At 41.2% G+C, this 17,664-nt stretch overlaps 1 long non-coding RNA gene across 10 annotated transcripts in view; it reads left to right on the forward strand.

Annotated features, from left to right (window-relative positions):
* LOC111556558 overlaps positions 1–17,664 on the forward strand; it is a 415,573-nt gene that overhangs the window by 125,905 nt on the left and 272,004 nt on the right. Inside the window, exon 6 of one of the 10 annotated variants that reach the window (XR_006585905.1) lies at positions 17,127–17,225. The exons of the other annotated variants lie outside the window; for them this stretch is intronic. This is a non-coding gene — a long non-coding RNA (uncharacterized LOC111556558). The remainder of the gene's footprint in view (positions 1–17,126; positions 17,226–17,664) is intronic. 10 annotated transcript variants of the gene reach the window in all.

A 17,664-nucleotide genomic window follows, 5' to 3' on the forward strand; every position in this document is an offset into this window, starting at 1 on the left:
CACTGCTGGGTAAATGGTCCAATGAGTAAAGAATTAGTAAATCCCAAGATGGTAAATGAAAACTTTTTCATGAAAGACTGTTGTCTCCTTAATCCCTAGCACATAAAACTAAAAACAAAACAAAACCAAAAAATAAAAAAACACAAACAAAACATCTTGCTTACAATCAATCCAAATATTTGAAAACCCCTTAAGTTCTAATTGGGATGTTCAGTTTTCTTGCAAATCCCTGGCATTGTATTGCTATAGCCAGGAATTTTCAATCATTGACTGATTCATTCCTTTCTGTTCTGTGCCTCCTCCAGTGCATATCGTTCTGGTCTGGTGCTTTCTATTATGTTGACAATCTTATTATTGTTAGTTGGCTCTATGCTGAGACCTTTAGCTATAAATGTTAATTATTTTTTTTATCTGCAAATGGATAAAATGGGAACTAGGCAGAACCAGGAAGAAATCATGTTCCTCTTGAAAGAAATCTGAGGCTAAAATCCATGGAAGTTTGCTGAATTTCTGTCTCCTTAGTCTTTTCACTGTTATCCATCTAAAGCTATAATGCCGGGTTTTTTTCCAAGAGACCCTGAAACAAGATTCAAAAATGAAAACTTTAGAACCACGGTTTGGAAGATGCCTCATAGAAAAATCACCAGAAACTGTAGACCCCATATGACAAGAGCAATTTGAAACCATCGAGGGGAGAAGTAACCTGGCAAAGTAAGGTATCAAAGATTTTGGATCCAGAGTCACAGATGAAAAGGTCAAAAGCTTGCAGCTAAGGATAAAATGAGGAGTTAAATAAAAAAGTTGCTCCTCTGCATTGGATTCTTTCCAGGTCAACAACTACTGAGTCGTTAGGAAAAACTAGAGTCCAAGAGTTCCTGATTGCCTGTGACAGGCCTCCCTTCCCCAGATGGAGTTCGCGCACTGCCCTTGCCAACAGCGCTGACTCACCCACCTCCGCAGGGCGCGGACACCAGCTCCGAAGAGCAAAAGCAGAATCTGGCTGCGTCCGGTTGTGTTCCTGGTCGGCTTGCATTTTCGACCTCAGAGTGAGGGGCTATGATTTAAATGTGGGCATTCTCTTAAAGTTCAGTTCCTCCAGAGGGTTTGTGAAAGCCCGAACCGCAGAGCCGTGATGATTTTCCTACACCAGGAACAAAATTAAATGTTGTCTATCAGCTGGCCTAGCGGAAACAAGAGATCCAAAGCCACCTAATACGCTATTAGCATAACTACCTGCTATGGTAATCACCATGGTCACCTCAGCATCGGGGTTGCAGTGGTTGCAGAGTAATGAGGTTGTAGCCTGCTGGCCATGCTCTTGGGCTGACCGAGTGATCATCCTCATGATTAAGGGCCTTGTAGAGCTTGCTCTCATTGGATAGACCTGCGTTTGCCCTCTCTTTGGAGAGCGGCATCTGTGAATACGATTTTCCTCTTACATGGGAGTCTGTCTTACTTTCTGATGCACAACTTGCAGAATTCTGCTGTCATAGACTCCCAGAGCCAGCCGGGTCCCTGGGGGTCATGGAGGTTGCATGCGCATGCTGCACACAAACGGGGTCAGGACGGTCACATCTGGCCATTGCAGCAATTTATACAGCTGGGATCCAGAAACATCAGTTTCACTGTGCATGCTGTGCTGAGCACCCCACAGAACCCTGGCCTCAAGGAGATGTGAAGGAAGGGCTCTGTCCACAGCGCTGGATTCTACACACCCAGGCTGCTCCTGGGTGGACCAGGTGACGCTGTGTGTTATGATTTTGGAGAAATCAGCGCTGGTGTCCTCAGAATCTCCCCATCTGTTGGCATTTTGCCTGAATTTCCAACCATTAGAGTCATTCCTTCGGGTGAAGGCAATGGTTCCCGACCTTTTCTTTTTTCTGTAGTACAAAGAAGCCTTTTTAACATCAAAAAATATTACAGATATCCCACATTATTAATAGCTATATTTTCAGTTTCCGATGATTGAAAAAAGATGCAAAACAAACTACTAAAATCTCAGTGGTGCTTTTACATGGATTCATATGTAATAAATTATAAGAACACCTTAATATAAGGAAAAATACTCACCCATGTATCTATGAGCCCTATTGTTTATCAGGTTTAGAGATAATGCTTTGTAAACATATGGATTCATGGTAGGTCCTCATTTTTACTCCCTACTCTCCCACTGGGGAGCCCGTACCCCGTGCTTTATCACCAAGATTTATGGCCCATGGAATGGGGCCACTGAGTTAACCAGGATTTTATAAACATGTGTTCTCTGGAACAATGTTGCAAACATTGTTTGCAAAATAAACATGCAAACAAAAAATTGGTGAAAGTTGGGTTATATGGAGTCAAATAGTTTTCTTTACTGCAGGACTTCTCAGAGCCTTAACTGCTGACATGCATTTTGAATCGCTACGAAGGAGGCACTGATTTCAGAATTCACTAAACTCTTTGACCCATGGGTCCTTTTTCCAGGCATACTTATCGACGTACCTGGGAACAGTGTTCTGAAGATCACCACTTTGGGTTAAAACATTATTTCCGAAAGATCTCTGTTGAATATAAACATATAACCTGGGACACGGAAACCAGTAAGCCTTTTGTCTCCACTAGGATATTACCAAGATTAGCTCCTGAGAGAAGCTGTTGAACTGCCAAGGGAAATGTGCTGAAGGAATAGCTTATCACACATCTCTCTTCTAAGGAGCCTGAAACATGTGAACAGCAAGCTTCTTGTGTCACGTGACATTTATAGCTATACTTAATATCTCCTTAGCTTCCTCCCTCTCTTATAAAAATCACAGAGGCCAAGCGAACAAATGGCTGTCTGTCAGAAAATCAGATAGCACCGTGCACTAAAACATTTTGGTACCACAGAGATAAATGTCCTCTAGATGTTAAATGAGAAAGTCACATGCAGAATTTCTGTCTTTAGAGTGAATCCAGGTTTTGCTTGTTTTGTGTGGTGTTCAAGTTCCACTTCAGTGACCGAGTGGAGAGGCCTGGTTCTGTTAGAGGCTGTGTGTCGTGGGTAGATGTGGGCTGGCTTGAGGCTGCCTTCTTTCTGATGACTGCACCAAGTGTCCCCAAGCCTGAACTCCCCCTGTGATGATCCACTTTCTCTCACCACCGTCCCCAACAGAAGCTGAGCCCCACACTGTACCTATTAGAGCTCCATACTCTTTACACGTAAGATCTGGGCTCCTGTTGAGATTCTGACCTCCCTGGAAAAGTTACAAATTTATTTATTTATTTATTTATTTATTTATTTATTTATTTATTTAAAATTTTTTAACATTTATTTATTTTTGACAGAAAGAGACAGAGCATGAGTGGGAGAGGGGCAGAGAGAAAGGGAGACACAGAACTGGAAGCAGGCTCCAGGCTCTGAGCTGTCAGCACAGAGCCCGACACAGGGCTCGAACTCACAGACCACGAGATCATGACCTGAGCTGAAGTCAGACGCTCAACCGACTGAGCCACCCGGGCACCGCGAAAAGTTACAAATTTAAATGTATTAGTCTTTAACAACCTGAGTGTGTCATGGAAAATGGGATTGGTGACTTGTGTCTAGAAAGGTGGAGAGCAGTGGGGTACTGGGGACAACCCAGTGGCGCCACTTAAGAGAAGGCCTCTGGATAGAGAGCCAAGACTCCCGAGGGAGCCCGTTTGGTCCCAGTTAAATGGGAAGCTTCAAGAGCCAGATCACTTGAGGTAAAACAAAGGGCAGGCCATCTGTGCTTGCAGACACGGCTGCACTAATGTGAGGGGGGAAATAAGAACAATCATTTAGAAATTTTAAAGCCTCAAGCAATTCTTCCTCAATCAAGTGAATATATCAGGTTAGAGTGATTTTTGGACTTGAGGTTACCAGCAGAATTGTTTCAATTTGTCATTCTTCGTTCATGTGTAGACACCGCTAATAAGCACATCTTTGCCTCTCCCTTATCTCAGTGGAGACATAATTTTGTTTTATGGCCCTTTCACACGACATCGTGTTGATCAGTTAATAATTTATCAGGAACCTCTAGCCAAATATTAAAACAAATGTGTGCCATAACACATCACTAGATCTTTCTTTTGAGCCATTCAGAGGGACAGGCATAAAGTGAAATTACAAAACATCTGTGCTTCTTCATGTTCTCATTATAATGGGATTTTAACTTTCCATGCAATTACAATGAAAACCATCCCAATTAAAAGGTTTGAACCAATGCCGCGTCCCTATTAAGGTATTAAAACATTCATTCTGTCAAATAGGGGGAAAAACTCGGTTCCCTTTGAGATTTTCTCTATTAAGCTAGTTTCCTAATTGCTACATGCTATTTAAATAGCTTTGACTGCACTTACCTCAAATGATACAGTTCAATTAGCCTGTAAAAGAATTTAGGGTCTCTAGTGAAAAGAAATCTCACAAAAAATCCCATCTATATCAGAGGACACAGATATCTATTAAACTATTCTTGGTAGCTTCCATCTTTACTGTTTTTCTCTTTCTGATCCCAAATTCAATTCCATTATGCTCTGAATATGAGCTATTATAATCAATATTAATAGACGCATCAACTATAATTTACTAAGCATCTCCTAGGTATCACCCATATTGCATGCATTTTCTTATTTGGTTGTTTTAACAATAGTCCGATGATATTATCTGTGTTTTATGGATGAGAAAATGAGACGGGGAAGCATTTAGAGAGCTTTTCCACTTACTCAATCAGTGTCCAAAGTGAGATTTAAACCCAGGTCTTTATTACGAAAGTTCTTGTTCTTAACCATAAGACCTATTGTAATCTTTGTTGGCTCTTTAAAAACAACAATCATTCAATGTGATTATTCTTTCCTTTAGTTAATTCAATAGCAAATGTAGGATTAAAGTACAATTGTCCTTTATATTATGAGTTTTAAAATATGTACGTAAAACTAGAGGAAATAGTATACTGGATCCCCATATACACCCAATGGTATGTGATCCTCTATACATAAATGTCTTCGGTTTAATTTATCTCTTCACTTCTTTTTCAGGAGTATTTAAGGGCACACTACAGCCATTGTGTCATGCCACCCATGAATAGTTCAGAACGTATCTCTATCTGGAGACATTTTCCAACATAGCCACCATGCCGTTATCATGCCAAACAAAGTTGTGATCTAAGCACATAGTCTGTGGTCCTGGTAGTCAGGGTCCTGGTGGGAAGCAGACGGCTTATCCAAAAGAGATAATTGAAGAGATTTAAATAAAAGGACTATTTACAAAGCTGTGGCCAGGGTTAAAGAAAATCAGCAAGGGATGCTGCAGGGCCTGAAGGCTAGCAGTCGTGAAATGCTGTATCCCCCCGAAGGGCCAAAGAAGCCAGGGGTGGCGGGTTCCTGGAAGCTGGAGAGAAGTCAGCCTGAGGGAAAGAGATACAAGAATAAATCATTTAATCTCTTTCCTTTCACCCTTACAGCTCTTCTTGGTGTCTCCCACTGGCCACACTCAATCTGAATTCAGAGGACAAGGGATCCCAAGTCATTAGTACAGGGGTTGGCAAGTCTTTGTTCTGCAGAGGGCCAGACAGTTAAAATCTTCAGCTGTGTGGGTCACATGCACTCTTTCTCTCCCATATTCTTTTTTTTTTTCTGTTTTTTTTCCCCTGTATAACCACCCCTTTCCCAGCTTAACCGAGGTAAAAGTGACAAAGAAAATTGTAAGACATTTATTTGTTTATTTATAAAATTGTTTATTTCTTTTGAGAGAGACAGGGATAGAGAATGGCAGGGGCAGAGAAAGAGGGAGAAGGAGAGAATCCCAAGCAGGCTCCACACTGTCAGTGCAGAGCCTAACCTGGGCTTGATCTCACCAACCATCAGATCATGACCTGAGCCAAAATCAGGAATTGGCCACAGAACCAACTGAGCCACCCAAGGCACCCCCACATTTATATTTTTAGCTTACAGGCTTTACATAGACAGGTCACTGGCTAGATTTGGCCCACAGGTCATAGTTAGCTGATCCATTTTAGTTCATAAAGACTAGTAACCTGGGGCAAAGGGAGTCAAGTAGGGTATAGAGTGGTTCTGGAAAAGCAAATGGAAATTATCTAGACACAGTTATATTCAAAGATGGTTTGTTCAAATGAAGATCCTAAAAAGATCCACACATTTAGCAGCATTTAGTAGCTATGTCTATTCTATATTCTCTCTCCTTTTGGATAAATGCTACTGATTTTGGGGGGAGATGAGTTCTTTTGTCCTGTAGACAAAAGATTTGACTACTTACTTTCCTGTAGTAAACTTCAACGTGTTTCTCTCTATTTCCTCTAAACTGTTAGAACTTGAGGCTTGATTAGATTCAAGTTCAAACTTTTAAGAAAATGAATCAAAGTTGGGACTATATGCTTCCTGTTCCATCATATCATGAGGAGAATGATGTTTCTGACTCTCACTTTTAGTGATGCCAAGGCGATTGGTGGGTTCATTCACCATCAGCTCTGTGTCTCCATTAGTAAATTTCCCATTAAATGTATGCCTTCTGCTTTACAACATCCATTGATGATTATTTCCTAGAACCATTATTTCATGACTCTGGATAATAGTGACATTTTAATTCCATAATTCTTTCTGCATTTATTAGCTAGCATTCTTCCGTAACGACTTTCTTGACCTTATTAGCTATTTGGTAACCCTGAAATATAGTCTGTGTTGGAAATGCAAGATAAACACTTCATTCTTCTCTCTACCAATTTTAACTTAGTGCCCTACTGATCTCCAGTTACAATCATGAGCTTTTTAAAAAAGCATTATTTTGAAATTTTAAAATAAATATTTCTATTATATATATATAAAATATAGAGACAAATCCATAAATTTAAAATAAACACACACATATAGCATGTCACCCTATTGCAAACATCATTCTTTGTGTTTCTTATATTGTCCCATTTTGGGCAAATGGGCACTGTGTGTGTGTATGTGTGTGTGTGTATGGCTCAAAACAACAGAAATTAATTTTCTTATAGTTCTGAAGTACAGAAGTCAACATATGTAAGCACTACCACATTATCTCTAGAGGCTCTTGGGAAGATTCCCTTCCTTGTCTTCTCCAGTGTCCAGTGGCTGTTGGCGTCCTTGGGCTTGTAGATGCATCACGCTAATCTTCAATTCTATCTTGACAATGCCTTCCCTTCTGTATGTGTCTCTGTGTTTCTATTGTCATATGGATACTTGTCATTGGATTTAGGGCCCACCTGGGCCATCATGAATTTTTTAAATTAATTACTTCGGCAAATTCTCTTTTTCCAATTAATATCACATTCAAAATTTCCAAGGATTAGAATGTGGGCATATGTTTTCGAAGGCTACCCATTCAATCCATGACAGATGTCTTTGTGATTTTTGCGATGATTGATCTACTAAACAGAAAATGGGTTTTTGAGGGCCACTAATGTATTATAAGCTATAATATTGCAAATATAGAAACACTGATTGACACTGTGTTTTATATCAACATGAAAATAGTAAAAGTTTACTAGTGAACTACAAAATATAAAATTATCAAATCGTTGATAATGAAACAGGAAAACTGAGAAAAATGTACATTACTTTGGTAATACAATTATTTGGTTTTCTGCCACACTTTGGTTCTCTATGTGTATTTTTGTGGCATGGAAGAAGGAAGTAGGGTCAGAAGTTAAAAAATAAAAGAATGCATCAAAGGGTTTTACTCCCATTTGATCACAGAAACTTGTCACATCTTTGAGGATTCACTTTTACTCTCTGTAGTAAATTTCCTATCCCAATGGTGTTCCTAACACTTTTGTGTAGTAGTAGAATGGATTATCTATTCTGTAATAGCACGAAAGAGCTGGGAGACACAGAGGCACAAGGTGCGTTTTCTCTGTACCTTTTGGAAAAGAAAAGGTAGAGAAAGTGTTAATTGTTTTTGTTTGAAATTTATGTGCCTTTGTTTTGAAGAATCACTGTTTCTAAGAGAGAACTCTTGGTTGCATTATAAGCATTTCAGACAGAGGCACCTTATGTTGTCAAAAATCTGCATCTTATCTACCAGTATCATGTAGGGACTGCAGGGTAGGCTCCTGTGTCCTTTGGTAGCTTTCTTCCTTCCTGGTAGGGCAAAATACCTCAGGCTCATCTTATGCATTTCCTGCCCTGCATCTGGAATCATCTGTTTCTCCCAGCAAATCCTGTTTTCTTAGTAGGAAATGATATTGAAAGACTACTACATGGGTGCTAGCGATCCTCCCTCTAATGGGCTGTCATTGTTTTCTAGGCTTTATTTCCCTTAAAAATTAGGTGTCTGTTGTTTATTTTCCATCTGATTGGGTGAACTCACACCTAAGTTGGCTAGAGACAGTCTAGGTTTACATCTATTCACCCAGCACTGCCAATGGTACCACTTAAAAGTATCCTTGTTCAGATAAGTTATATGACATTCTACTTACACATGACTTAGTCTGAGTCAGTTTGTAGAACAGATGACTCTTCATCTCAGGGTTGGGAGTTCGAGCCCCACCTTGGGTGTAGAGATTACTTAAAAATAAAATCTTTAAAAAATAAACAAGTGACTTAATCTGGTTTTATCAGTGCCCAAAGGATGTTTCCCTTACCTATAAAGTTCCGTAGTTTCACGAGACTATGTCTTGGTATGGCTCTCTGGGTCAATTTTCTGAAATAAATACATGGTGTGCGCTTTCAATATGTCAGCCTGAGTCTTCTCTTATTTCAGGAAAACTATCTTGTTTTATAGTTTATAGGGGTAGTTCTGTGTCTGGATTTGTCTTGGATGATTCTAACCATACATATTGAATTTTTCTTATCCATTTTCTATATCTATTGTTTTCTTTTGTACATTCTTATTTTTCTTTGATTTCTGCATTTTCTTCTTTCTGCCTTCCATTTTTCTTACTCTCCACTCTCTCTTTTACCAAGTCTCTTATGTTTCCTTTAGTTTCAGACTTCATTCTGAAGTGAGTTTTTTTCCCTTTTTTTTTTTTCGTAATTTTTTTTTCCTAAACTCTCTCATTTCTGGTATTTTCTACTTGTAAGCTATGCTAAATTTTCATAGTTTCCGTACCATTCTTACCTTTACCGTAACCCTTTTGTAATATTACACTGTGGTTTTCATCAGCTTCATGGTCATGGTTTTCTGGTATGTATTCATCAATGATTACTTTCTCTGTTTTTTTTTCATACACCATCCTTATATGGGGCTTTTTTATGTTCTCTTGTTTATTTGAGATGTCCCCCCCGTTTTTGCCCCTTATTCTTTGAGAAGGAGATTCCTGTGGAGAAAGGTCATGGTAGTTTCTTAGGGAAGTGGTTCTAAGGCTCCTCCCACCCCATGTTGTTGCCTTGAAGTATTATAAAGAAGATGTGGTTTATATACACAATGGAATACTACTTGGCAATGAGAAAGAATGAAATCCTGCCATTTGCAACAACGTGGATGGAACTAGAGAGTATTATGCTAAGTGAAATAAGTCAGTCAGAGAAAGACAGATATCATATGTTTTTACTCATATGTGGAACTTGAGAAATGTAACAGAAGACCATGAGGGAAGGGAAGGGGAAAAACAGTTTCAAACCGAGAGGGAGGCAAACCATAAGAGACTCTTAAATACAGAGAACAAACAGGGTTGATGGGGGTTGGGGAGGAGGGTAATGGATGATGGGCATAGAGGAGGGCACTTGATGGGATGAACGCTGGCTGTTGTATGGAAGCAATGAATCACAGGAATCTACTCCTGAAGCCAAGAGCACACCGTATACACTGCATGTTAGCTAACTTGACAATAAATTATATTAAAAAAATGCAGCTTTTCAGCTCAATGGTCCTACTTCCTTTTCTGCGTAGGAGTTGAATTCTTCTCTCGGTTTTTCACCGTTGTTTCTACACTGCTCTTTTTTTTTTTTTTCTTTATGCATAGCAATTTTTCTCTGAGTCTGTCTCTATCTTCCCAGAAGGAAAGGTTCCGGCTACTCCTGAGGCCCTTGGGGGATTAGGCTGCCCAGGACCTTGAGATTTTCTCACAGGTGTCAGTGTATCTTGTTTGCTCTCACCTACACACTACAGCTGTGGGGATCTCCCCGATTTTTACCAATTGGTTGTTTCCAGGTTGGCTTGCCCAGGATTCCACTGAGAAGGAGCTCGTCTCTCGTTGAGAATGAGCATTTGATGCAATTCCAGTGTTTCAAGTCTCTTGAGACCATCAGAACTCTCTTTTCTGTCCTGTCCACCGCCTCCATGAGTGCTGGTTCCACACATGTCCTGAGAGGGTTCTGTCTTGGTTTGTGGTCTGGCATTAACCACTTTATGCTCTGGGGTTTCAGGGAACGCCTTGTCATCTCATTTTGTTCAAGAGGCTATCCTTTTTATTTTTAAATCTTGCTATTCTAGTCTACCTATCTGTTTTGTTTCGTTTTATGAGAAGATTTAGGTATATTTAAACAGTAATATTTAAACAGTAGGTATATTTAAACAGCTGCCATAATGACTTTGTTCTGACTGGAAATTTGAGGTCACTTGTAAAAAACTGACCTGACATAGTTAAGTTTGGAAGCATAGAAAATAAGACAGGACCTCACAGAATTAAGTCCCATGCCCCCTGGGGAAAAATTCAACCTCAATCGGGAAGTAGCTTTCCCTACCAGGCCCATCCGTCTGCAGCTGCCATCAGTGCTGCAGGCGAAATGGCAATGAGGACACCATTTGTTTCTGCCTCCCTCAGTCACAGATGTGCCTGGGCCAGGGGGCACAGGGGCTTGGGTCTCCTGAGCCTTGCTTGTATGCCATTACTGGGTAGACCTGAGGGGATATAGGCCATGCATTCAGAGTCAGGCCACATCAGGCTAAGTCAAAAAAGTTGGAATTAGATGAAGGCAGAGGGATACCATCTGTGAGCCAAGGTACAGGCCAAGGAGTCCACAGGCAGAGCCCCCCAGTTGCTTTGGAAGAGTTGAGGAAGCAGGTGCCCAGAATCAGAACAACAGGGGGGCCCTGATAGGCAGCCATCCAGGCTGAGGCCACCCAGCTTCCTATTTGGCCCTATCCTTGATGGCCAGACCTGCCATGCTTAAAATGTTTGCTCACTGTCTGTTGTTTGACAAGGCCATGTTCTTGCATGATACTAGGGAACATAGTGGAAAATCTTCTCCATCTGGAGTCTTAACAACTGGTCATGAGTTATGCCCCCATCAGTGGAGTTGCCATTCTTATTGCAACAATTACCTTGCACACAACGCTATTATAATTTGAAAATTCTCATGCTCAGTGTCTGAGCACAGATCAAAACCATTTAAAACAAGTACCCTTGTCTACCTTCTCCTTTCCTCAAAAGGACACCATCTCTGCATCAATCTTTTTGACCCTGGTGGGTCAGAAAAAAAGACAAGTCTCTTTCTCACCATAGCTAAAAGCTCAAGTGTTCTGGAGAAAAAAACTATCCAGGAAATGTCCAGTGGAAACACATTGGTATCTTTAGCTAAATGCTTATTATTTGCTAAGCCCCGTAACATGAATGTTACTCACATTATCTAATGTAGTTTTCACAGAAATTTGCGTGGTTGGGGTATCAGTTAAGCTTTACTTGCAGGTTACATAAACCACCCTCACTATTCTAAGTAGGAACAGATTTAAAACAGGGAATTAGACGCTTAAAGAATCATTGAGAGGGTTAGAGAAGCAGGCTCTAAGCTAGTCCTTCAGGAATGCCTCCCGGAAAACAACACAGAACTGACCATGTAACCAAATGCGTCAGATTGGTAGAACCTAAATTACATTAGAAATCCTTGCTAGAAGGAAACCATGGACATGCAGGTACAGGTTTTGGCTTTTCTGGCCTCAGTAATATACAGGCAGGCATACTAGGAAGGCTCGAGTCCCATTCACTGATGAGGAAATGGAACTGAGCTCTGACCACGGGAACCAGTCATATGACTAGAAATGGAAAATCCAGGATTGAGCCCAGACCTAAGCTCATGTTCTCAACCACGTCACTCTTCAGCCTGCCCAAAAAGGCATCTGTGGTCAAAGAGGAGTGAGAAAGGCTACTTTATAAGCATGATCAGGACTTCCTTATCAATGAGCATCTTTCCTTGACTGTGCCATCAAATTACCAATCACCGGTTCCACCAGCACTTTTTATCCTCTCCCATCAAACTTCTCAAATGTGAGAGGAATCTTCTAGGATCTCATCATAACTTATGAAAATGACTGTCCTGGGGCGCCTGGGTGGCGCAGTCGGTTAAGCGTCCGACTTCAGCCAGGTCACGATCTCGCCGTCTGTGAGTTCGAGCCCCGCATCGGGCTGTGGGCTGATGGCTCGGAGCCTGGAGCCTGTTTCCAATTCTGTGTCTCCCTCTCTCTCTGCCCTTCCCCCGTTCATGCTCTGTCTCTCTCTGTCCCCCCCCCAAAAAAAATAAATAAATAAAAACGTTGAAAAAAAATTTTTTTAAAAAGAAAATGACTGTCCTAGCTTTCAGTCTGCCACACATGGACAGGTTCATACTCTGACTAATTCCACTGGACTGTTTCCAAAGGTGATAAATTCTATTGCTTCCGTTTGTCATGGGAAAGTAGTTATTTACATTAGTAAAAATTAAGCTTGACTCGAGATGAAATACAATGAAAGTACCAGTTCCTTCTGTAAATGGGCCGCAGAAAGTTCTAATCTGTATCCTAATGCTCCAGGTCATTCACTCATTCATTCATTCACTCAGTTCTTAATATCCTAATTCATTGGACAGTTATTTATTGAACATCTATTATGTGCCAGGAAGACAGTGACATATAAACCTGCGCTGTCCCTGTCCTCCCAGGGCTTATAGACTAAACATGAGGACAAACATTCAGTTAGTATGTAAAGAGATTTGACACAAGAGGGGAATGGTACTATGGGAGTAACAGCAGAGGGGTGAGCATGTGGCCTCCCTGGAGGAGTTTATCTAAGCTGAAACCTGAAGGGTGTGTAGAGTTTAGCAAGGCAAGGAAGGAAGGGACAAGTGTTCTAGTCAGAAGGTGGCCGCAAAGCCAAAGTCTTGGAGAGGAGAGAAAGCAGGGTGCACTGGAGATAGCAAATGAAGAGCAGAGTGGTTGGGATGTGGGGTAGGGAGGACAGTGGACCAAAATGAGCTGTAAGGATGGGCGTGGAGGGTCATTTGCAGACTTGACGGTTGATAGGTTGATTTAGCAGAATGAAACCCTCCATGCCGTTCACCGTGGTCACGGGAGGTTGCTGCTAAGCCATATGGAAACACATGCTGAAACTGTAACGATCAATACGTTAACAGGTTCTTGTTAGTAAAGAGAAGCAGGTTGTACTGGAATATACGTGCAATTAAAACATCTTTTTTTTTTTATCATGTGTTGCATATTTCTGACATTCAATGAATATTCAGAGCAGTGACATAGAAAATTATCACCTTTTAAAAATGCACTCATAGTTTTCAGTATTCCAAAACATCAGGCCTTCATTGTTCAATGATAAAGAATAGATATTTCCATTTTTAAATAGTTAAATTTTTGTCTTTCATGTTTGTCCAAAGATTTCCTCTATGAATTGATGAAAGGTTGATTCTTTCATGATAATTTATTATTCAAACAGGAACATTGTCATGGTATTAATTAACTATTACTTTTAGAGGGGAAAAAAGAGAAAAAACGTGTCTTTTTCCCCAAAGTTTTGAGTTTTAGGGTATCCTAGTGGTGGAGGAAGTGCTGGTGACTGGGCGTGTGGTGGGGGTTGTCCTAGCTGTGGGCAGTGGGATAGCCGGAGGCAGACTATGCAGACAGGTGGGGTGAGGTCTCAGCAGAGTGCGCCAGCCCACATGAGGCAGTAGCTAGGCAACCATTGGTATCTCTGGGCCATGGAGGGAGCCCTGACCTATAGCTGATGTAACCTTGAGGTTACTCCTTTGATTATCTGGCTCCCATCGGCATGGCCATGACACCAGAGCAGGTTAGAAGACCTTAATAAGGTCCATAATAAATTTACTCCCACATGTGTGAGAATGAAATGAGTGACAGTTGAATGGTGGCAGATGAACACACAACAAAACCATGCTCTGAGGGAAGTCTTGTTTCCACCTTCCTGCGACTGGGTGAACTTTTGCTGCTCTCTCTTCCATCCCAACTCACTCACTCTCTCAGAGAGTGTCTAAAGAGCCCCTCCCAGGCACCAGGCTCTCTGCTAGGTATTGGGCCAACAACAGTTTATTAAATCATTTAGCACTTATTTCTTGAACACCAGTTATGTGCCAAGCAATGTTCTGATCCTTGGCAAACAAGGCAGACGAGGATCCTACATTCAGGAGATATTTGAGATGTAGAAAAGTGCCAAACAGGGAATTTAAAATAAGGTAAATAATTATAACATGGCAACTATTTTACTTTGGATGGTAGGGAAGTCTTCCTAGAGGAGGTAACCTGTGTGCTGAGATCTGACTCTGAATAAGAAGAGTAAATCCTATGAAGATAAGGGAGAAGAGAATTCCATACAGGGGAATAGTTCGCGTAAAGGCCCTATATCAGGAATGAATGTTGCATGTTGGAGGAAAATGCCAGTTCTTGTAGTTGAAGCTTAGTGAGGGAGAGAGAGGTATAGGAAAGGCTGAGTTGGTGGAGGAAGGTATTTGGGGCCTCATAGGTGAGTGTAAGATGCTTGATTTTTCTGAGTGCATTAGAAAGCCACTGGAGATTTTTCTTTTTCAGAATTATGTATCTGATCTATCTCTATCTATCTGTCTATCTATCACCATAGAAAATACATTGCTTTGTTTGCTGTTGCATACATGACATGTTACTCTAGATATCATTCTGCACCTTGCCTTTTTCGCTTGATAATATGCCATGGAAATCTAAGCCACTGGGGATTTTTAAGCAGGGAAATGACATGATATGATTTATATTTTTAAAAATATGACTCTGGCAGCTAGGGGGGAAATGCATGATATGTGTCTTTGTTTCAGCTGCTATAACAAAACACAATAAACTGAATGGCTTAAGCAACAAACATTTATTTCACACATTTCTGGAGACTGGGAAGTCCAAGATAAAGGTGCTTGCAAATTTGGTGCCTGGTGAGAACCTGCTTCCTGGTTCATAGACAGTTCTTAGTGTCCTCATATGAGGGAAAGGGCAAAGGAGCTCTCTGAGGTCCCTTTTATGAGGATACTAATCCTATGCATGAGGTCCCTGTCTCATGACCTAATCATTTTCCGTAGAGCCCCTATCTCCAAATGCCATCACGTTGGGGATTAGCTTTCAATGTGTGAATTTGGGGGACATAAACATTCAGTCCATTGCAGTATGAGAATAGCATTGTATGGAGTATTAAGAATGCAGAATGAGTGAGAGATAGGTCCCTGCCCTCACAGGGCTCATAGTCTGCCTTCTCAGCACGTTCAATCTCGGAGTCAGTATAATTGCCTGTGTACTGGCCCTTGGTCTCTCATGCTGAACTATGGGATCTCTGGGGGCCAAGCCAGTGTCTTTCTTGTCCATCTGTGTGTCTCAAATATCTAACCAGGTGCCTGACACTATACAAGATGATCACTGAACGTTAGTTGGATGGGCACATTAACAGGTCTAGGCAGTTTTATTAATAACTCACTTTGCTGTGAACAGCATGACTTTCTTCCCATGATTAGTCAGTATTTGTGATGGAATATCAGTGTGGATGTCTTAGAGAGACACCTTTATGTGACAACAAAATGAAAACCAATGATTAGAGAGTTTTGTATTATCTCTTTGGGATGATGGGCAGCATTCAGGATGGTGAAAAGCAGAGAAACTAATTCACATAAAATGACTAAGAATACTAGGGGCTATTGATGCTGGAGAAAACTTAGGGGAGCATGGCAGCTGCATTCAAGTATGTAAAAGACTGTCATATGGAAGACAGTGTACCTCTTTCATATTATTTGAGGGAAAGAGGCGGGAGCACAAGATACCTGTCTCAAATAACCAAAAACACTTTTCTGCAGCTACCCTGGAATAGAATCGGTTTTCTTGTGAGGCAATGAGCACCTTGTCTCCAGAGATATTCAAACAGAAATTAGATATTAATTTGTCAGGGATGCTGCAGAAGTGACCCCTGGATTTTATATAACGATTAACAATAGCTACCATGTCTTTAGCTCTCAACCCTGCTCCAGACAGTCTGCCAGAGAGCTTTACAAATGTTATCTCATTTACTTTTCATAACAACTCTATGTGATAGGAGTTATCTATTTTGTAGATGCAGAACCTCAGGCTTAAAGAAGTAAAGTGATTTTTACAAGGGCACACAGTTAGGGAGTGGAAGACCCAGAATGCATCAAGGTCTCTCTGGCTCTAAACTCTTTGTCCTTTATCATCCAGGCTTAGGCATGCCTGGGAGGTTTCTAAACCGTGGCCTCTTTCTCAGTCCTCCCCAGGGTAAGGCCATAGCATTTCATTCCTCTCTATGACCAAGGATAAGTGGTGCTCAAGGAAGTGTAGGGACATTTACCAGCTACTGTTGGTGGGTGTTCAAGGCTAGATGCAGTGGGAAGAGCCCTTCTGTTTCTTCTCTCCATGAAGCTGGATGGAGAGAGTTCTGGGATGACTCTTCCTGAGAGAAGCTCTCGTCATTTCTCTAACGCTATGGTTTCCTCTAATCCTTTCTAATTCTTGTTTCCACAAGACAAGTCCCTAGGTTGGCATCTACCAGTACTGTCTGAGGGTGCCAGCACTGGGTCAATTGCCCGTAGAGACCTCACAGGAGAGATAGCTCGTCAATGGCAGGGTTCAGAGACTCCTGAGCCCCAGTCCAAAGTCATCCTGACCTTATTCCAGCACCCTCAACGTCTCCTGAATCCTCCGACAGTTGAGTTTCTTCCATATTAAGATTTTAATATTCTAATGCTCTTGGGGCCATAAGATAATTTCTGTTGAAGATTCAGAAAGGGGATGACAGTTACAGACTCAATGTTTGTGTTTCCCCCAAATTCATATGTTGAAGCCCTATTCCCCAATGCAATGGTATTTGGAGTTGGGGCCTTTAGAGGGTAATTAGGTTTAGATGAGGTCATGAGGGTAGAGTCCCCATGGTAGGATTTGTGTCCTTCTAAGAAGGAGAGATGAGACCTTTCTTGCTCTTTCTCATTTTGTAAAGAACACGGAAAGAAGGCATTGCCAACAAACCAGGAAGAGGTTTCCACCAGACACCAAATCTGCCAGCACTTCGATCTTAGATTTACCATTCTCCAGAACTGTGAGTGATAAATGTTTGTTGTATAAGCCGCCCACCCTATGATGTTTCGTTATAGCATCCCAGGCTGAAGACAGACAGGAAGTGGTTTTTGCTTTGGTTTGTTTGCATTTATGGAAGGGAATTGTTGGATGAAAGGACTTTTGTTTTTTGGCCTCTGTGGCGGAGAATGTAACGTTTATGTCCACAAAGTCAAGGAGAAGTCATATTTGGATCTCTGATGAAGCAGCAATTCTAAAGCACCTATCTAGTGTTCATGCATGATTGACAACTTGGTAATGAAATCAGCATGGTACCCCTTCGTTTCCCATGCTGTCCAGAGTCCCACATGGACAGTGCTGTTCCCAGGGCAGCTCTGGTAGAAGCCCCAGCAGAGAAGTGCTTCACTTATGAGTACTGGAACAGATAATCCCTGCAGCCAATGAAAACCAAATAACTAGTT

Source organism: Felis catus, chromosome D1 (genome assembly GCF_018350175.1).
Source record: "Felis catus isolate Fca126 chromosome D1, F.catus_Fca126_mat1.0, whole genome shotgun sequence".
Taxonomy (NCBI): Eukaryota; Metazoa; Chordata; class Mammalia; order Carnivora; family Felidae; genus Felis; species Felis catus.